The sequence below is a fragment of the Loxodonta africana genome, chromosome 1 (assembly GCF_030014295.1).
Source record: "Loxodonta africana isolate mLoxAfr1 chromosome 1, mLoxAfr1.hap2, whole genome shotgun sequence".
NCBI lineage: Eukaryota > Metazoa > Chordata > Mammalia > Proboscidea > Elephantidae > Loxodonta > Loxodonta africana.
In genome coordinates this window covers 75,229,746-75,251,396 of record NC_087342.1, presented here as the reverse complement: position 1 = coordinate 75,251,396, position 21,651 = coordinate 75,229,746, and the positions used below count along the sequence as shown (strand labels likewise).

General features: G+C 41.2%; 5 non-coding genes across 5 annotated transcripts; 3 read left to right on the top strand and 2 right to left on the bottom strand.

The window, feature by feature from the left end:
• The first annotated feature begins 1,185 nt into the window (after nt 1-1,185).
• TRNAI-AAU (transfer RNA isoleucine (anticodon AAU)) lies at nt 1,186-1,259 on the top strand. The gene has a single exon. It is a non-coding gene; the product is annotated as a tRNA-Ile (tRNA).
• Nucleotides 1,260-4,709: 3,450 nt separating this feature from the next.
• On the bottom strand, nt 4,710-4,782 carry TRNAV-AAC (transfer RNA valine (anticodon AAC)). Its single transcript has one exon. It is a non-coding gene; the product is annotated as a tRNA-Val (tRNA).
• Nucleotides 4,783-13,267: 8,485 nt separating this feature from the next.
• On the bottom strand, nt 13,268-13,340 carry TRNAV-UAC (transfer RNA valine (anticodon UAC)). Its single transcript has one exon. It is a non-coding gene; the product is annotated as a tRNA-Val (tRNA).
• Nucleotides 13,341-13,946: 606 nt separating this feature from the next.
• On the top strand, nt 13,947-14,019 carry TRNAV-UAC (transfer RNA valine (anticodon UAC)). Its single transcript has one exon. It is a non-coding gene; the product is annotated as a tRNA-Val (tRNA).
• Nucleotides 14,020-21,154: 7,135 nt separating this feature from the next.
• On the top strand, nt 21,155-21,228 carry TRNAI-AAU (transfer RNA isoleucine (anticodon AAU)). Its single transcript has one exon. It is a non-coding gene; the product is annotated as a tRNA-Ile (tRNA).
• Nucleotides 21,229-21,651: the final 423 nt, after the last annotated feature.

The following is a 21,651-nucleotide window of genomic DNA, read 5'->3' as shown; positions in this document are numbered from 1 at the left end:
CTATATATGGTCCATCTCTGGGATGACAAACTTCCTTAGATTTTGCCCCACACATGCCTAATTCTTTGAATTGTGTCTGCAGTTTTCTTGTACCACTTATTTGATTTACTGGGTAAGAATGAAAACTCTGATATATTTTTCTTTTCTTTCTTGTACCCTCCCTTTTCACTATCTTCCCCTAACATTTCTTTTCTTCTTTTGGTTAGCTAGAAGCTAGCTGCCTTTTTCCAGGTTCTTCCTTAAGCATCACTTGGCATGGTGGACCCACAAACTTTGGTTGAGTTTAGAGATGGCAGTTGTCCCCAGAGCAGTGGGAGATGGTGATGATGTCTGTGCTTCTTCATCTCAGAATCCCTTTTTTTCTGGGGGTGCCTGGGACAGAGAGAGCAGCTTGACACCTCCGAAATAATCTGAGTGTCTTGAACTCCACTGTTTGAATATTACACGTAATGATTGAAAGAATGTATTTTCAGGTTAGCAAAATCTAGAGCCTTTTAATTTTTCTAGGACTTGATCATCAGCAAACATGATTTTCTGTACGCTTTTTCCTGTTCGTGAACTTCAATTATTGAGTCAACCACCATGCTGTGCGGGCACAGGGACTACCAGAGGACGAAAGAATGAGACGACACAGTCGTCGTCCTCAAGGAAAGGAAAAAAGAACACATGCAGTTAATGACAATAAAATGGCCAAATAGACCAACAGAGATTCACGCGGCAGGGCGTTTTTACAGAACACAAAGAAGGGGCATCACCACAGGATATAGGGAGACGCTGGTCAGATCCACTGGGGATGTTCCTTCCCCTGTGGAAAGAAATCCTCACGCCCTGAGCGGGGACCAAATCCACCCTCCCGGAGGTGCCTGCATCCTTTTCAAAGGCTTCCTGGGGTAGGATGGGGGAGCCCTCCCAAGCGAATATTTCCGTCGGGACGAAATCGACGAGCTCCAGAACGTCTTATTTTCCATAGGAGGAGGAATTCATTTCTGCTGGAGGTAGAGTTTTTGTTCCTTTTTCTTTTTGCGGGAGTGAGGAAAGGGAAAATGGAAAACCTAAAGAGAAGTTTGAACACAGTGTCATTTGGTCACAGTTAACATTGTGTAAAAGTGAGTATCTTTTGGATGGATGGCGAGGGAGTGAGCAATCTTCGATCTTTTCAAATAAGAAGGAATCTTTTCGGCAAGCGGCCGGTTATCTCAGTTGGTTAGAGCGTGGTGCTAATAATGCCAAGGTCGCGGGTTCGATCCCCGTACGGGCCAAAGAAAGGAGTTCGTTTTTGATTAAAAAAAAACCTTGCGGTGTACCTAGCTGCAGTTTGAAAATAACCTCTGTGACACCAATTCTGGATCCAACTTCGACTTTATTTCCTTAATCCACAGTAATGGCGACTATACCCCCTTTGCTCCTCTCTAAAGCGGGGTGGGGCGAGAAAAAACGGTTTTCTGGAACAAGTGACATTAAGCCTTAAGATAGAAATCTTAGTGAAGAAAACCAGGCTAGGAGTGAGGATGGTCTTGGGGATGGGGTGTGCGCCTGATGGCCGCTGTCCATAAGAGCATCCCATTCTCCTTGTCCCTTTTTCAGTGTCCAGCCCACTGTCTACCATGTGGCCCTCAAGCACTTTCTCTATCTGATTATGTCCTCTACCTGACTCACAACTCATCCCTTGCACTGCCCTTTCATAATGTTGAAATTGATACTTTCCGCTGTTAAAATAATCGCGGTCAGACTTAATGCATATTTTTCTGTTTTAAATTATTGTCTACCAGTTGGCCTTCACCATAATATTTGTCCGCAAAGTCAGATTTTTTTTTTTTCTGGATTACCATTACCTAGAATTGTGCCAAAATCAGATTAAATGTGTGAAACCTCTCAATTTGTGCCTATTGTATCATTCCCATGAACAATCAAATATGCTATTTGTCTCCTGTCTTAAAAGGGTTTCTCTTGACCCAACATACCCCTCTAGGTATTACCCTGTTTCTCAGATGGCCTTACAAAAATCACTTCTAAAGGGTTATCCAGATTTACTGTCTCCAATTCCTCTCCTTGTGTTTTTAAATCCACTACATTCTGGTTTTTTTTTTTACACCATCAGTTCATGGATTCTCCTTGTGAATATTACTAATGAATTCTTCTTACTTTTTCAAGACCTTATCTTCCTTGACTTCAGTTACGGATTCATTTATGTCTCCCCAAAATACATCATAGAATCCAAACCTCTGTACCTGGAGATATAATCCCATTTTGGAATCAGTTTTATTTTCATGTTAATGAGGCGCTATCAGTGTAGGGTATGTCTTAAATTTAATCACTTTTGAGATACAAAAAGAAGAGACTGGCACTGAGATAAGAGAGCAAAAACTGAGGAAGAGAGAAACACACCTGATGATTACTAAGGAACCAGGAACTCTGGGGGTATAGAAACCAAGAGAAAGATTTTTTCCCAGGGCTAAGAGGGAGAGAGCATTCCCCTACAGTAGTGCCCTGAATTTGGACTTCCAGCTTCTTAAACTGTGAGAAAATAAATTTCTATTCCTTAAAGAAAACCACGTGTGGTATTTCTGTTACAGCAGCACTAAGAAATTAAGACGACTTCTCAGTGTCAATAAACATATTTACTGTCTTATAATTTTTTTTCTTTTTTTTTAAATTTGGCTTCCAAAACAGTACTGTCCTGACTATCTTTCTACCTCGCTGGCTCAACTTTCTCAATGTCCTTTGTTTCTTTGGCCTCTCCTCACCCATTCTATATTAGAAAGTCCCACAGGTTGGTCCTCGAACCTGTAATTTATGTACACTCACTCCCTGGGAATCTCACCCACTCTCATAGCTTAAATCATCTGTATGCCTACATCATCTCCTAGTAACCTTATAGGACTGAGTAGAGCTGCCCCATAGGGTTTCCAAGGCTATGTTCTTTAGAGAAGCAGACTGCCACATCTTTCACTCATGGAGTGGGTGGTGGGTTTGAACTGGTGACCATTCGGCTAGCAGCTGAGTCCTTAACTTCTTGATCAAAATGGGTTTGGCTTTTTGGTTTATATGCCTGCAACTCACAAATTTGTATCTGCAGTCTAGACCACTCCATTAACCTTGTGTTTGGTATATACAACTGATTCCTTGGCATTGCCACTTGGATGTTTTGTACTAGGCATCTAAAAGTTAGCAAGCCTAAAACTGAGCTCCCACTTTTCTCTAATAATCCTACTACATCCAAGCTTCAGCATTTCAGTTAATGACAGCTCAGTTCTTCTAGTCTTTGAGGCAAAAAATTCCTCGAAGTCATCATTTATTTTACTCTTTCTCTCGTACCTCACACCCACTATGTCAGAAATTTTTCTTCTATCTTCAAAATATATCCAGACTGTGACTATTTCTCACTCCCTTGACAGCCACCATCTTGTCTGTCATAGGAGAAAATGACCCCACAGTCAAATGTAATCTAAAGAGATTTTTATTAAGCAAGGACAAGGACAAAGATGATCATTGCCACGAGGACTTTGCCAGTGTGTACTGGGCACAAGAGAGTAGCAGAAGCCACTGATTCACAGTCAGGGAGTCTCCAATATACTGTTACAGAAGGAAGTAAATTAAGAAAAGTTACATGATTGGCAAAGGTGGGAAACATCACCTATGGGAATACATGATTGATTTAAGGAATCTTTGTTGGCTAGAGTCCACTTCCTTGGGAACAGCCTGGCAACATCTGTTCTTGGTTTGGTGACTTTCAACAGGTTCTCAGGGCAGGCAAAAGGAAATTGCAATAAGCTCCTTTGTGAGAGCATAACTTGCCTGTGGCACAGTTCTTTGTTGGTTAAGATACAGTACCCTTCATGGAACAGTCCACCCCTAGGTACGGAAACAATGAAAATAATGAGTTTCAGCTTGTACTGTTATTCCTTTCTGCAACTTTCCATACTGATTTTAACAAACACTCACACATAGTGGTTTCCAGCATTAACTACGACCGCTTACCAAACTTGAAAATAAAAATAGATTTTAGTCTATGCAGCCTGCTTCAGCCTCACTACTTTTGGCCAAGCACGTACATACCTTTAAGACCCCCTATTATTATTATTATTTTTTAATTTCATGTCCAGAAAACCTGCTATGACTGCTAAGCAAAAGGTTAGCAGTTCGAATCCACCAGGTGCTCCTTGGAAGCTCTGTGGGGCATTTCTACCCTGTTGTATGGGGTTGCTATGAGTCAGAATTGATTCCAAGGCAATGGGCTTTTTTTTTTTTTTTTTTTCATGTCCAGAGCCTTGGTGGCGATTTGCTTAACAGCTTGGTTGTTATCTGAAATGTCAGCAGTTTGTGTCTAAGATCTACTGTAGGAAGATTAATGGGGCCCTTATGCTGAGTCCCATATTTCTCTGTGAGTCGTAAGTGACCTGACAGCAACTTTTTTTTTTTGTATACAGGAGCCACTCTATTGTCTCAGGACTCTTCACTTTGAATCCTGTGCCAGAGAACGATGGAGACCTCGCTTTTCTACCGGGTGCAGAAACTTTTGTAACCCAGTGGGAAACGGAAAACCTGACAAGCGTCCGGGGCCGGGCGAGGAGGCAAGTCAAGCACATTATTCTTTTAATTTAAAGTCAGGTGCTACAAAAGGAAAGCGAAGGTTAGGAGATTCGTTGAAGCATGTTCGGATTAAGAGTTTGTGCAGTGAAATTCAGAACTCACAAAAGTAATGCCCAGTTTGTTTCCGCCCGGTTTCGAACCGGGGACCTTTCGCGTGTTAGGCGAACGTGATAACCACTACACTACGGAAACTCGCTTGTCTACATTGGTTTCCCGTTTGTAATTGATTAATAGGAAATATGTGCTTTCCTTCAGGATATTTTCAGGTTGAGAAATATTTTTTCCCCTTGTACTTTCCCATTCTTATAATCAGCAGTATCAAAACTCGAGAAATCATAGTCAAGCAAATGCTACTCCCAGGGTCCCAATTCCTTTACAAAAAAAAAAAAAATTACAAGCACCAGGAAAATCACGAGCAAGTTTCAAGAAATTTCTTGATAAATTCTGATCTCATTTCTCTGCTGGTGGAAGACTCAATGATCTTCATCTCCCGATGACTGAACGTAAACCTTTAAAAAATAGTACGAAAGGGCTGGTTTCAGTAGGCCCTCGGCAATTTGTGCCTCGGCACTAGCGAGAAAGACCGAGGAGCAGAGGGTGTGGGTGTCGGGCTGTGCCCAGTTTTCTGCTATCCGAGGGTCGTGAGGGTGGTGGGGATCTATGGAAGTGTAATCTGTGGCGAGTGAATCTATTAGACGTCAAATGAAGCTCTATTCTGAGCATCAAAGGAAGTTCTATTCTGTATCACTCATATTTTCTGTTCTGGAACGTGTAAACTCTGTGTCCGAAACCCTTTAATCTGTTTTATAGCAGGAAGACGACCATTGTGATGTACCTGACTCTTATTTGTTATTCATTTCATTTCAGCTGTCTTGAATCACTGTCCTTCCCTTGGAGACTGGAAGCAATCTTCCTTCTGTTGTTCCTGTCAAGTGCAGCCCTGTCCTTTCTGACTCACATGGACCCTATAGGACAGAGTAGAACTGTCCCATAGGGTTTCCAAGGAGCCGCTGGTGGATTTGAACTGCTGAGTTTTTGGTCAGCAGCTGAGCTCTTAACCACTACACCACCAAACGAAAAAGGCAAACCCCTTGCTGTCGAGTAGATTCTGACTCATAGAGACCCTATAGGACAGAGTAGAACTGCCCCATGGAGTTTCCAAGGAGCGCCTGGTGGATTTGAACTGCTCATCTTTTTGATTAGCAGCCCCAGCCTAACCACTTCACCACCAGGGCTCTAAAATTAAACTTTCCAACGGTCGAGTCTAGGTCAAGGTGTTCAGCAGCGAAAATGTGCTTGTTCCCAAGTATTAGAAATTTTTGACTAGAAAGATTTCTCAGTCTCTGAGAAAGATCACTTTATGTCTCCTTCTTTGGCAGCTAAAAAACAACCTGATGAAAATACTGGGGGTAAAGGAGGCGAAAAGCATGTTTCTTATTAGCACAATCTCAAGCTTGACACTATTTTCAGATCCGATCGGCAGGTTAGACAGCGATTCCATTCAACACCTATGTTTGTTCATTAACCTTTCTCAAAAATGTGCCTTAATACTTATTTTGAAGAAATTATTGAGCAGCCCAATCTCATGCTGGTGAATAGAAGTACCAGATGGCCTTAGGGAAATGAAATGCTAGAAGGAGGAAAGGGGCACCTAAAGTGATCATTATGAGAAATTCTCCCATAGTAATTTAGTTACAGTAAAATTGGTGAGTAGAACAACCGATAAAAATCACAGGGTTTTCTCAGAGGAGCACAGAAAAGGGGCATCACCCCCAGTCCTAATGATCACGAAATTGGTGATGCCCCTAACAACACTTCAGTTAATTAAAAAAAAAAAAATGAGTTGGTTGAAGAGCAGTTGAATGGAAGGGGGATTCTGATCTTGGGTAAAGAGGATAGAGAGTAAGTGGAGTACAGAGAGCTTCAGGTGTAGGTTTGAATCAGAGCCCTCAGAGAAGAGAAGGTGAGTGGAATAACAGGTGCAAGAACAGAGAGGTGAGGGAAGGCCCTGTACAGTATGGAGGTTAGATTTCAAACTGAATATGATGAGTAGGAAAGAAGTGACTGCTTTAAAGAGGAACACAACGTTGCCCATTTGGATCCCAAGGCTTCTTTGGCTTTTGGGTAAACATTGGACAGCCTCAGAACTCAAACCTCAGACTTCTCCTCTTCTCTATTTATTCTAGTATCATAAAATCTAAGATCATTATCTTGGGTTTAATCAGCTTATTATCTCAGCATTTTCTATGAGAGGAAGCTAATTGCACCGTAGTCAATTCCTCTAGTATGACGTGTACGTAAGATCATCATCTTAATATAGCAAATAACGTCCATATTTCAACATTCTACATAAAGAAATAGTCACAGCATGATTATATTCTTAGGGATTATATTTTTCTATTTTCATTACTTCTGAGCATTTCAAGAATTGGATCGATGGTAGAATTTCTAATTTCATTTCCATTATTTTTGAGTATTAAGGTTCTTGTGCATATTAATCACAAACTGGATATATTATTTTAGAACTCATGTATTCAGTAAAATCAAAAGAAATATACTTCTCAAGTGGGCATCACAACCTTTCTTCCTGTCAGGATGTCCTGTTGGCGCTACTTCAAAATGATAAAACATTCTCAACTACTGAACTGCTACGAATTTGGCCGAAACTACCTGCATTTCTTGTCTGAATTATTGCAGTAGCCTAACAACTTTCCTCCTGCTAGTTATCAGCTGCCTGCTAAGCCTGCCTCCAACCTTGTTCTCTGTGATGTGTTGTGCCACCCAAGTTTCCTCCTTTCAGGACCAAGGCATTCATTTCCCCAGCTGCCAGGAGCGTTGCTCCCTCATGGAACAAATTTGAAGCCTGCTCTAGGAATTGCCCTGAGGTGAAAGGAACTGCCTTTATCAAGGTCATGTCCTGTCTCTGAAAGCAGCCCACAGTAATGACTAATGCATGCCTATAAAGGTCTGACTCTCTTGCATCAACTCTGAAGGGCCATCCTATTTTCAGAGCTCCTCAAGGGATCAGCTCAGTCCTCTGTTGCTGCCTGTCAACTTTTCCCCTTGTAATCGTGCTTCCCTCACTCCCTCACAGGTGTTGTTCCCATAAAAAAAATAGCATTCCCTAATAAACTTCCTGTGTACAAATATCTAACCCATTTGAATACAGTTTGTGCCAGGAGTGGTCCAAGAAACCATACACTAAATGGGATTTTGAAGCTGGATCGCTCTGTATTCCTGTGGCAATTAATATAGTGACCCCATGTCATCCTCTACAAATGTCCAGACAGTCTTACTAGCCATGGACAATATAAGGCTCATGAGAGAAAAGTCTCTTTAGATACTTTCACAGAGGTATTTTACCTATTACATTTTGCCCTAAATTGTAATTAATCAACTTTAGCCTTCCCAGAACACAGAGAAGGGCCATCTCCCCAGCATTTAGTAGCAGGTGGGGCTGATCCACCTGGGACATTCTGGAGAGGAATCCTCTTGTCCTGAGCTGGGGCCAAATTGAACAAATCCTTCCCAGGAGTCTCTGAAACTTTCTCAAAGGCTTCTTGGGGTAGGATGAAGGAACCCTCTCTAGTGAAAGTTTCTCTCGGATGAATTCCATGAGCTCCAGAACGTCTTTTTGCTGGAGGTACAGTTTTTGTGTTTCTTCTTCTTTTTGCAGGAGTGTGGAAAAGGGAAATAGAAAACATAAAGAGAAACTTGAAAACATGCTGTCATTAGTAACAGTTAAGATTGGGTAAATGAGAGGGTTCGTTTGATGAGTGATGAGGGAGCCAACATACTTAGCAGTTCCTAAATGTAAAATAACTTTTTTACTGGTGGCGGGCTAGTTCAGGTGGTCAGGTGGTGCTAATACAGACAAGGTCCCTGGTTTGATGCCTGTGCTGGGTCAAGAGAAGACATTGCTGTACTCACCTCACACCCAGCTGAACTATTGAAAATAGCCTCTTTGACATAAAACCTAGATCAAACGTCACCTTTATTTCTTTAATCCTAGATAGTGACACCTACCCTCTTTGCTCTACCTCTAAGGGGTGGGTGGGGAGAAGAAGAAATAGGTTTTTGAAACAAGTGACATAAAGCCTTAAGATAGAAATTTCAGTGAAGAAAATGATGCAGGGAGTGGGGATGGCCTTGGATATGGGTTGTGTGTCTGATGGCCACTGTCCATCTGACACCTTGTTCTTCCCATCCCTTTTTCAGGGTCTAGTGCACTATATCCATATGACTGTCAAGCACTTTCTCTACCTGATTAACTCCTTTACCTGACCTCTTTGGCTTTTGGGTAAACATTGTAAAGTCTCAGATCTCAATCCTCAGGCCTCTTCTGTTTTTTGTTGTCATTCCCTGGCTAAGCCCATCATCTCATGGTTTACATCTTCCATTGTTTTCATTCGAGTACCATTGTGTATCTCTAGCCGACTGATTATCTCCTCTTAGAAGTCTTACAGTAAGCATCTTAACCTGAACATATCCCAAAGTGGAATTCATTGATATCCTCTGAAACTGTTCCAAACATATTGATCTCTATCTCATTTAACTGCAACTCCATCCTTCCAGCTGTTTAGGACTAAGAATTTGGGATCTTCATTGACTCCATTTTTGCTCTGTTCAGCATATCCAGTCACTCTGAAAATTGTCCTTGCTTTATCTTCAAAATATATCTGCAATATGGCCAGTTCTTAGATCCTTCCATTACTATTAGCTTGGCTTTAGCCATAATATTCTCTAATGTAGAATATTATTACCTGTTGCCATGGAGTTGATTCCAACTCAAGATAATTCTATAGAACAGAGCTGACCTGCCCCATCGCGTTTCCAAGTAGCTGGTGGATTCTAACTGCTGACCTCTAGGTTAGCAACCAACGAGCTCTTAACCATGCACCACCAGGGGTCCAGAATATTATCAATATCTCTCATTATGTCTTGAGTTTGCTTCCATTTACTTTAACAAGATACTGTCTCAGGAATGTTTAAAACCCGAGAATGACTACTTATTGTTCTCTGTACTAAAAACGCATCAATGGATCCTTACTGTACTCAGAGAAAAAAAAAAAAAAGCCAAAATCCTCATAATAATCTGCAGGGCTCTACATAATGTACCTGCTCCCTACCCAATTTCCTCTCTGACCTATTCTCCTACTGCTCTCCCCCTTGCTCACTCTGCTAAAGTTATTATCGACCTTGTCATTGTACTTTAAATACATTAGACATCTTTCTGCCTCAAGACCTTTGCACCAGCCACTGCCTTTGCTTTCAACACTCTATTCCAGATATGTGCACTAACTCATCTTCTTCAAATATCACATTATTAGTGAACCCACCGTGAACTTCCAGAGTTTCACTACTCCTGAACACCTTATCCTCATTCCTGATTTTTTTGTGAATATATTTATGTACATCTAATAAACTATGTAATTTACATAATTAGTTTGCATTCTGCCTTTCTTTGTCACTGGAATGTAAGGCTTATAGGGAAAAGACTTTTTTGTGTGTTTTTAAAAATGTTTACTGTGTTTTAGGTGAAATTTTACACAGCAAATTAGGTTCCCATTTTACAATTTCTGTACAAATTGTTCCGTGACATTGGCTACTGTTTTTGCAATGTGTCAGCATTCTCATTATTTCCATTCTGTTTGTTCTATGTCCATTTATCTAGCTTCCCTACCCTTCTTTGCCTTCTTGTGTTTGGGTCAATGTTGACCATTTGATCTCATATAGTTGATTGTTTAAGGGAACACATTCCTCACAGGTGATATTTATTTTCTAAGCCAATCTATTATTTGACTGAAAGGAGGCCTCTGGAGGTGACTTCAGTTCCAAGTTAAAAGGGTGTCTTAGGGCAATAGTCTCAGGGATTCCTCTAGTCTCTATCAGTTCAGTAAATCTGGTCTTGGTTAGGAATGCCGGTTTTGTTCTACATTGAGGGAAAACTCAAAAGACTTTTTTTGTTTGTTTACTACTGTAGCATTTGTTACTAAAACCATGCCTGGCACAGAATGTAGTTGTTGTTAGGTGCAATCTTATAGTGACTCCATGTACAAAGGAATGAGACACTGCTCAGTCCTGCACAATCCTGACAATCATTGCTATGTTTGAGCTCTTTGTTGCAGCCACTGTGTCAATGCGCATCATTGAGGGTCTTCCTCTTTTCTCTGACTCTCTACCTAGCATGTGACCTTCTCCAGGGCCTGGTCCCGCCTGATAACATGTCCAAACATATAAGACAAAGTCTCAACATCTTCCCTTCTGAGGAGTATTCTGGCTTAATTTTTCAACTAGCAAATGATGAAAATGAGATCTAGAAAGATCACTGATTTTCCCCTTTCTGTAACAATGTAATAAATATTATATGGAAACAGATGTAACTGGATGTCATACCTCGGGTTCCTTCTACTATACCAAGGGTATTGACCTCCAATAAGTGTGTTGGCGGAAGAGGTGAAGGGACATGGTCCTAGTGACCTAGGAGTTCAAATTGGGGCCATTATTCCCTGTCCGTGAGTATAAAGTGACCTACCTGGAGCTGGACTCACAAGGATACATCAACTGGGTCCTGAGGTATAACAACCATAGCTAGGAAAACCTAGAAAGCATCGTTTAAGGAAAATTTCATATAAACAATCTTAAACAGAGCACAAAAGATCCACGTATTTTCCACTCTTTTCTTTGTCTTTTAGCATTTAGTAAATAGTAAGATTTGTTCACCCAGTGAAGACCTTCCTGACTGCCATTACTCAAATCTGAACCAATGCTTATGAAGAAAGACAATTGAAAATGTAGAATCATGTATATTTAGCAGTTTTTAGCCAGTTTCAAAAGGTGAAATTTTAATGATATTACCCATTTGTAATGTTAATATATGCTTAATTATGTAACATTCCTTGAACTCTGGCACACATGGCTCTGGCAGTATGCTTGTCTATTTTCCATTTTTGCCCCTTTGAACATTTGCGGAATACTCTTTCTTCTTGCTTTATTATAACTTTGTGATGATTTCAGCCCAGGACATCCCTCACTTGCAGGTTAGTTTCTATTATCAGAAAGAGAGTTTGAACTTTTTTTAACCTTCACACTGTTTGGGGTCAGCTTTCCCATCAGTAGCTATCAAGTGTAACAACTTCATCATACCACAGCCAGCATTTCTGAACATGAAGGCTCTACTATGTGGGGAGGCTAGGCTGAATTAGCACCCTGTACATTGGGAGCTCACAGATTTTTTGACCTAAAAGTACACGATAAAAGTGTCAAAGTTTTAAGGGTGCTGGAAATACAGTTTGAAGAGATTGAGCTCATTTCAGAGGTGAATGAGGATAAGGAGGCCTGATTAGCACAGGAACTCAATACAAAACTTGGGATGGCCCACCATCCTTCTGAAAGGTTTGTGTTTCACAACAATTCAGTATGAAGGATTTATTTCTGCATTTCCAGACAAGATAAATAGCCATATACAAACATAACTACATCGAGATGGTGCTAGGTTTTCAATCCAACAGCTTAACTACTTATCCTTCATACTTTTGGGGTAATGTCACTGTTGTTGTTGTTGTTATGTGGTGTTGAGTTGGTTCTGACTCATAGCGACCCTATGCACAACAGAACGAAACACTGCCTGGTCCTGAGCCATCCTTACAATCGTTGTTATGCTTTAGTTCTTCATTGCAGCCACTGCGTCAACCCACCTCATTGAGGGTCTTCCTCTTTTCCGCTGACCCTGTACTCTACTCTGCCAAGCATGGTGTCCTTCTCCAGGGACTGATCCTTCCTCACAATATGTCCAAAGTATGTAAGATGCAGTTTCGCCATCCTTGCCTCTAAGGAGTATTCTGGCTGTACTTCTTCTAAGACAGATTTGTTCGTTCTTTCGACAGTCCATGGTATATTCAATATTCTTCACCAACACCACAATTCAAAGGCGTCAATTCTTCTTCAGTCTTCCTTATTCATGGTCCAGCTTTCACATGCATATGATGCGATTGAAAATACCATGTCTTGGGTCAGCACACCTTAGTCTTCAAGGTGACATTCTTCCTCTTCAACACTTTGAAGAGGTCCTTTGCAGCAGATTTACCCAATGCAGTGCATCTTTTGAATTCTTGACTGCTGCTTCCAGTGCTATTGATTGTGCATCCAAGTAAAATGAAATCCTTGACAACTTCAATCTTTTCTCCATTTAGCATGATGTTGGTCATTGGTCTAGTTGTCACTATCCCAGAACAAAGACAAGTTTAGTTCAATGGACTTTCAAATCAGTGAGGAACTGATTCTGAGAGAAGATTGGACAATGCTTGACCCCACGAGAACTGCTCCCGAGGGAAAGATTTAATCTTTAGACTAGCCATAGCTCTGTGGACCTCACATCACACTAAAATTGAGTGCCTGCCTCACCTTCCCAAGACACCTGAAGGATTTCCCCCAACATGTAGCACATACATTGATATAGAAGGGCCCTGGTGGCATTGACTTTAAGAGCTCAGCTGCTAACTAAAGTGTTAGCAGCAGCCCCACAGAAACCCTATGGAACAGTGAATTAGCTTGATGGCAACAGGTATTGATGTACTACTGTGTGCCAATCTCTGCCAATACAAAGGTAGCAAAACAGATGTATTCCCTGACATAACGATGTCTTAGTTTCTTCGTGCTGCTGTGACTGAAATACCACTGGCTCCACTGGGGATCAAACCCAGGATCTTCTGCATGTAAAGCAGATATGCTAACCACTACACCATGCAACCACAACAAGTACAGTCCCACGGACTGCCAGAAGAACTAACAAAATGTCTTGGAAGAAGTACAGCCAGGATTCTCATTAGAAGCGAGGATGGTGAGACCTCCTCTTAGATGCTTTCCACTTGTTATCAGGAGGGACCAGTCCTTTGGGTGGATTAAAGAACAGGATTTTTTTTTTTTCTTTCTTTTTCACTGTTCAGGAGGCTAGAAGGCCAACTTCAATGTGTGTTTCTGAGGGGAGGTCCTTCCTCATCTAGTTGAACTTTTTGATTTGTTGTTTTTCGGTGCCATGGAGCTGGTTCTGACTCACAGCAGACCCCACAAGAAAACAAAACACTGCCAGGACTTGTGCCATCCCCACAACCATTGTTATGCTTGAGGCCATTGTAGCAGTGCTGTGTCAGTCCATTTCATTGAAGGTCTTTCTGTTTTTCACTGACCCTCTCATTTACCAAGCAGAATGTCCTTTTCAAAGGGCTTATCCCTTCTGATATCATGTCATATGTGAGAGGAAGTCTTGCCATCCTCACTTCTAGTGAGCATTTTGGCTGTACTTCTTCCAATACAGTTTTATTAGTTGTTCTGGATGTCCATGGGACTATACTTGTAGTGGTTCCATGGTGTAGTGGTTAGCACATCTGCTTTACACGCAGAAGATCCTGGGTTCAATCCCCAGTGGAGCCAACTTAACCTTTTAGCAGCCTGCAATCCTACTTCCTGTGCTGCTTTATGTGCTTCTACGTAGATTCACCTGTGTCCGTTGTCTTCTGGTATCATCTGTCTTCCACCCAGTGTGTGCTCCGTTGTCTCTGAGTCTAATCTGCTGTTTTCATCTCAAGCGTTAGTAGGTTTAGGACACATTCTACACCGATATGGCCTCACTGACAGAACAAACAAATCCTATTGCCAAATGGGATTTCGTACACAGATACAGGGGTTAAAATTTTCAACAGATATTTCTGGAGGATTCAATTCAACTGGTAACAACAATATGTTAAAATTATTATTAATCTTTTTAAAACCAGTCAAACTGTTTTCTAAAGTGGCTGTGTCATTTTGCATTTCCACCAGCACTGTATGAGAGTTCAAATTTGTCCACATCATCAGTAACACAGGTTATTATCTATGTTTTCTGGTATAGGCACAGAGTAATTGTGAAGGGGTATGTCAATGTGGTTTAATTTATACATCCATGATGACTGTGAGTAGCACTGGTTGTATAGTGTTTAAGTACTACAGCAGCTAAGTAAAGGTCTGCAGTTCAAATTGACCAGCTGTTCTTTGGGAACCCTATGGGGCACTTCTACTTTCCTATATGGTGGTTATGTGTTAGAACTCGACAGCAAAGAGTTTGGGCTTTTTTCTTTTTTTTTTCTAGGTTTACAACTATGATGTTGAACATCTTTTCATGTGCTCGTTAGCCATTTGTATGTTCTCTATGGACAAATGTCTATTCAAATCTTCTGTGTGTTTAAATTTAGTTCTTTATCTTAGTAGTATTGATTTATAAAATTTCTTTACATATTCTGGATACAAGTCCTTCATGAGGTATTTCATTCACGGATATTTCCTCCCAGCCTATGGTTTGTCTTTTCATTTTTCTAATGGTGTCTTTCGAAGTGCAAAATTTTGATTTAGTCCTGTTAGTCAATTTTCTTCTTTATGGATAGTGCTTTTGGTGTTATATCTAAGAACTCTGCCTAACCCAAAGTCACAAAGATTTTCTTCAGTGTTTACACCTAAAACTTTCATAATTTGAGGTCTTACATTTCGGCTTATGATGGATTCTAAGTTAACGTTTGTGTATGGTTTGAGGGAAGGCTCTAAATTCTTCTTTTTGTGTGTGGATATCCAATTGTCCCTGCACTAATTGTTGAAAAGGCTTTCCTTTTTGTCTTGATTTGCCTGGGTGTTTTTCTGAAAAGGGTCGCTATGAACTGGAAACCACCACTTGGGGATGAATTGGAAGATTCTTTGCTTCACTTTCACTAGCTAAATAACTCTGGGGAAAAAATCCATTCCTACTTTTCATTCAGAGAAGTTGATTTCATTTTCTAAAATAAATATTTTAGGGCATAAAAAATAGTACCAGCATAATTTTGTCAATATTTTTCTTTGTTTTATTCTTTAAAATATTTTAAAAATAGTTCATTAGGGACACAGAGTTCTACAGCCTGTTAGGACCGATTCTGCTTTAGACACTGTCTTCAAAATTGATTTCATCCACAGCCACATGGATTTCCTTGACACCACTGGCCCTGACAAAAGATTACTAATTCTTCCTTGTGGGAAAAGAAGCCATTTAAAAACATATAAATTAATCTTTACCATTTTAAATGAGAGCAAGCCTTTGGCAAAGTAATCAATTAATCTAATCCCACATGCATCTGAAATTATTATTTTAAGCTAGTAATAACTTCCATATTTTAAAATTCTATATAAAAGAAATAGTCATAGCATGATTATGATTTTAGCTATTATGTTTTTCCATTTTTATTACCTATGGGAGCTTTTCAAGAATTGGATCAATGGTAGAATTTCTAATTTCGTTTCCATTACTTTTTAGTATGAAGGTTCATGTGCCTATTAATCATAAATTGGATATAATATTGTTTCATGACTCAAGTGTCCTCTAAAATCAAAAGCTGGAAAATGAAATGCACTTCTTACCTAGGCATCACAACATTTCTTCCTTTCAGGATGTCCTGTTGGTGCTCCTGCGACATGCAACAAAATTTTCACCTCCTGAACTGCTACCAATCTGACCCAAACTATCTACATCTCTTGCCTGAATTACCGCAGTAAGCTAACAACCTTCCTACTGCTACTTAGCAACTGCCTGCTAAGCCTGCCTCCAACCTGGTTCTCTGTGTTGTGTGCTGGGTTGTGACACACAGGTTCCCTCCTTTCAGGACCAAGGCATTCATTTCCCCAGCTGCCACAAGTGTTGCTCCCTCATGGCACAAAGTTGAGGTCCTCTCTAGGAATTGCCCTCAGCTGAAAGGAACTGCCTCAGTCAAGGCCATGTTCCCTCTCTGAACAGCCCACAGTAATGGACGCTCAATACATACCTATAAAGGTCTGACTCTCTTGCCTTAACTCTGAAGGGCCCTCCCTTTTCCAAGGCTCCTCATGGGATCAGCTCAGGCCTCTCTTGCTGCCTGTCAACTTTCCGCCTTTAACTCTGCTTCCGTCACTCCTTTACAGGTGGTGTTCCCATATCATTCCCTAATAAACTTTCTGCACAAAAATATCTAATCCACGTGAACAGAGCTTGTGCCAGGAGTGGTCAAGAAACCATACATTGAATGGGATTTTGGAGCTGGATCATTCTCTATTCATATGGCAATGAATCATATGTCATTAATATAGTGAACCAATGTTATCCCCTACTAGTGCCCTGAGAATCTAAATATCCATGGACCATACAAGGCTCAGGAGATAAAAAGTCTCTTTAGGTGCTTTCACAGAGGTACTCTGCCTATTACATTTTGCCCTAAATTGGAAATTAATCAACTTTAGCCTTTCACGGAGCACAAAGAAGACGCCGTTTCTCCAGGATATAGGAACGCACAGGGCGGATACAATCGGGACCCTCTTTCCTGTCTGGAAGGGAATCCTCACGTCCTAATCCACCTGATCCTTTCCAGGGATTGCAGTACCCTTCTCAAAGGCTTCCTGGGGAAGGATGAAGGAGCACTCTCTAGTCAATGTTTCTCTAGGGAAGAAATAGACAAGCTCCAGAATGTCTTATTTTGCAATGGAGGAGCGCCTCTGATTTCTGGTGGAGGTAGTTTTTGTGTTTCTTTTCTTTTTCTTTTTGCAGGAGTGCAGAAAGGGGAAATAGAAAGCACAAAGAGAAGCTTGAAAAAATAGTGTCATTTAGTCATAGTTAAGATTATGTATATGACAGTCTCCTTTGGATGAGTGAAGAGGAAGACAACAAAGACAGATCTATCTGAATGTAAAAGAGTACTTTTTTTTTTTTTTTTAATAGTTGTCTGGTTAGACTGTTTGTTTAGAGTGTGGTGTTAATAATGCCAAGTTCCCAGCTTTGGTCTATGTTTGAGCCAGGAAAACAAGATTTCTGTTGATTAAAAATAAACACACAAATACCTTTGCACTCAATTCACACCCAGCTAAACTGAGAAAATAGGCACTCTGATATAAAATCTAGTTCAAATGTCAACTGTATGTCTTTAATAATCCTCAGTAGTGACACCTACCCTCTTTGTTCCCCCTCAAAAATGGGCATGGTGAAGAGAAGGAACAAAGAGATTTTTGGAACAAATAGACATTTTAGTGAAGAAAAGGAGACTAGGAGCGGGGATGGCCTTGGGGATGGGCGGTGTGCATGGAGGCCATTGCCTTCTGACACCTTGTTCTCGTCCCTTTTCCAGGGTCCAACACACTGTGTTTCCATGGGACTGTCAAGTACTTCCTCTACCTGATTATCTCTGCCACCTGATTGTCACCTCAGCCCTTGCACTGCTCTTTCTTACCGCTGAAACTAATCCCTATAGATTTATAGTAATCACAGTCAGACACAATGCATATTTTCCTTCCTTCTTTCTTTTTTTTTTAAGGTATCAAATGACTTCTACTCTAATTTCTGTCCATGAAGAGAGATTTTTTTGTTGTTGTTTTTTCCTTTTCTGGATCTCCAGGACCTAGAATGATGCCAAACCCAGAGTGAATGTATGAAACCTCTTAATTTTCTCTTGACTTTCATGTTACTTCCATAAATATTTATATATCCCATTTGTCTCCTGCCTTAAAATAATGAATTTTGATACGGTTTGATACATAATTTGTGGGCAACACATGTTCCAAAAAAGGTAAAACTTTTCAAACATGCTGCAAAATCCATGTGGTTGCATTGATTTCTCAAATACTCCACCCCCCCCCAAAACATAGACACACACACTTGCACAACCCAAAGCCACCAGGCCTCTCTAACTATGACCCAGGAATCGTAAATGTGCTTATAAGACTTATCCTGCTGTACAAAAGCCAAAAAAGACAAAAGTTTGACCCAACCAGACTTTCTGGATGCGTTGTCTCATACTTAAGCTAATATTCCCCAAAGAACTTTTCTTTCATTTTTCAACATTACACCAACTGCCACTAGAGGGCAGCAAATACTTTCAGTGGAAGAATCCCCTTCCAAGAATCCTAACCAAAAACAAAAAACCAAACCCATGCCATGGAGTTGATTCTGACTCACAGCGACCCTGTAGGACAGAGTAAGAATCCTAAGATCCCCAAAATGTTTGTGGACACTTTCTTTCCAACGTGTCATGAAAGCGTTTTAACTGGGAAATTCACATTGTTTACCCATGAAATTTTTCATTACTATTCAGAAGTTAGAAAAAACTTAATAATCTTGATATATTCTTGGTATGTCCTAACTATTTAATATTCCAAGATTATTAGATGTTCTGTCGAAAGCTCTTTGAAATTAATGGTAATCATTATGTTTAACAGTACTTTAAAATTTGCTTTATTTAGCCTTACGTTAGTTATATAAATAATTCCCCTAAAGTCTTTCCCTTTTAAGAATTCTCAACATATTAATGACATCATGTTGATTAAACCAAATGAACAAGACCTTTGGAATGATGAAAAAACTTGATGGAGACTCCTGATGACATTTGTTTTGACACCGGAAGTCCCAAGGGGTCGATTTCAAAGCGGATAAGCTTTTGAGGTCCTCACTTGACAGAAAGCCTGTACATTCCATGCTCTGAATCTGAAGGGAGCCATGTCCACCGGCTCCACGCAGACGGGGATCTTTGGGGCCGGGGCCTTCTCTTGAGACCCGCCTCCACCCTCTTGGAAACCACGGAAACAGAGAGGAAGCGGGTAGGGGAGGCGCTGGCACCGGCTATGGGTGGGCGAAGACCTGAGTGTCAGCGTCTCTAGGGACATGATGTACTGCTTTCAAGCCCAGGCCAACAGAGAGGGCAGGAGAGTTCTTGCGTTGGTCGCAATATATACGCTCTTCTATGTTCTATGTTCGGTTAATGGCAATGGGTGGTTGCTTTTTATATGTTCGGTAAGGAGGAAGGATCTCCGGTACAAAATTAATACATTTCTAAGCTCAGAAAACGATGTTTTCCCATCGTGTTTCATAGCAAGCAAGGCCTTTCCTATATTGGGCAAACCCAATCACCGCAATTACGATGAAACTGGCCTTCAGTCTCAAGTTCCCTCTACAGAATAGAGTTTTTCTAGATGCCCCAGGCTGGATAATCTCAAAGTCATCTTTTCCTCCAGGAAATACTCACGGTGACAGTACACTTCTTTCACTCATACTTTTTGCCTATCAAACTCCACTATTCACAACAATCAAAGTCTTCCCTTATAGACCCCATTCCTTTACAAACACAGGCGGGCTGGCGACAGGAAGGGGCATTTAATTTTAAGAAACTCCTCAGTATTGGCCCATGGAAATTACTCTTGTGTATGCCCCTGTAGGGAAAGAAATTACCCTTTGGGAAGCAGAGCCCCAGACCCTCAGGACCGAACTCTGGAAGCCCGTGAGTCCGCACTAGGGGCCGGGCAGCTAGCTGCAGGGATATGACCCTGGAATGTCAAGCTCCAGGCCAGATACAGGGGAGGGGTGATTTGCAAGACTGGACTCTATATTGTTCATCCCTGGGACATCACACATCTTTATATTCGGCTTCACACATGCCTAGTTCTTTTAAATTAGTCTACAGTTTCTTGTTGCATTTACTTGATTTACTGGAGGAAAACAATGATACGTTTTTCTTTACTTCTTCTTCCTGCCGTTTTCACTATCTTCCCTTAACATTCCCTTTTTTGCTTAGGTAAAGGGAGTCGCCTTTTTCCAGGTTTTGCCTTAAGCATCGCTTAGTATAGCGGACCCACACACTCAGTATCTAGTGTATGATGGCAGGTGCCCCCAGATCAGTAGGGAGAAGATGGTGGTGTCTGCGCTTCTCCAGTCCAGCCTCCACGTTTTATGGGGGTGGCTAGAAAAGAGCAGCTTGAAACCTCCGAAATAATCTCAGCGTCAAGACCTCCACTGTTTGAATATTGCAGGTAATATTTAAAAGAATATATTGGCCAGTTAGCAAAGTCTAGAGCCTTTGTTTATTTTTCCAAAACCTGATTATCAGCCAAGATGATATTCTGTACGCTTTTTCCAATTCTCGAACTGAAATTATTGACCAACCAACCATGCTGTGCAGGCACCTGGGACCCTAGAGGAGTGAAGAGCGAGACAACACAGTCCTCGTCCTCAGGGAAAGGAAAGAGGGACATGAGCGGTGAATGACAATAAAATCGCAAAATGGACCCACAGAGATCCACGCTGCAGGGCATTTTCTCGAACACAGAGAAGGGTCATCTGCCCAGGATTTCGGAACAGGCAAGGAAGATCCACCGGGATGTTCCTTCCTGTCAGGAGGGGAATCCTCAGGGCGTCAGCAGGGACCAAATCAACCAGGTCCTTCTCCTGAGGTGTCTGAATCGTTCTCAAAGGTTTGCTTCCTGGGGTAGGCTGAAGGAGCCCTCTCTAGTAATGTTTCTGTTGGGATGAAATCGACGGCTCCAGAACTTCTTATTTTCCACAGGAGAAGCGAATTCATCTCTGCTGGAGGTAGAGATTTTGTGCCTGTTTCTGCGGGAGTGAGGAAAAAGGAAATAAAAAACCTACAGAGAAGCTTGAAAAAGGAGTGTCATTTATTCATAGTTAAGATTATGTAAAAGCAAGTATCGTTTGGATGAGTGAAGAAGGTGTGAAAAATCTTCCTAGTGTGTGAACATAAAAAAATTTTCTTCCTGAGGTGGCCGGTTAGCTCAGTTGGTTAGAGCGTGGTGCTAATAACGCCAAGGTCGCGGGTTCAATCCCCGTACTGGCCAAGGGGAAAAGTTTTCTGATTAAGAAAAAAATCTTGCTATCCTCACTGTAAACCCAGCTGCACATTGAAAATAATCTCTGTGACATCAAATCTAGGTCAATTGTCGACTTTATTTCCCTAATCCTCAGTAGTAACACCTATACACTCTTTGTTCCCCCTCTAACGGGGGACGGGGGGAGGGGACAGTTTTTTGGAACAAGTGATATAAAGCCTTCAGATAGAAATTTGAGTGAAGAAAACCAGGGTAAGAGTGGGGATGGTCTTGGAGATGGGGTGTGCCTCTGATGGCCGCTGTGCATCTCAGTATCTCATTTTCCTTGTGCCTTTCTCAGGGTCCAGCTCACTGTGACTCCTTGACACTGTCAAGCACGTTCTCTAACTGATTACCTCCTCTACCTGAGTGTTTATTCATCCCTTATAATGT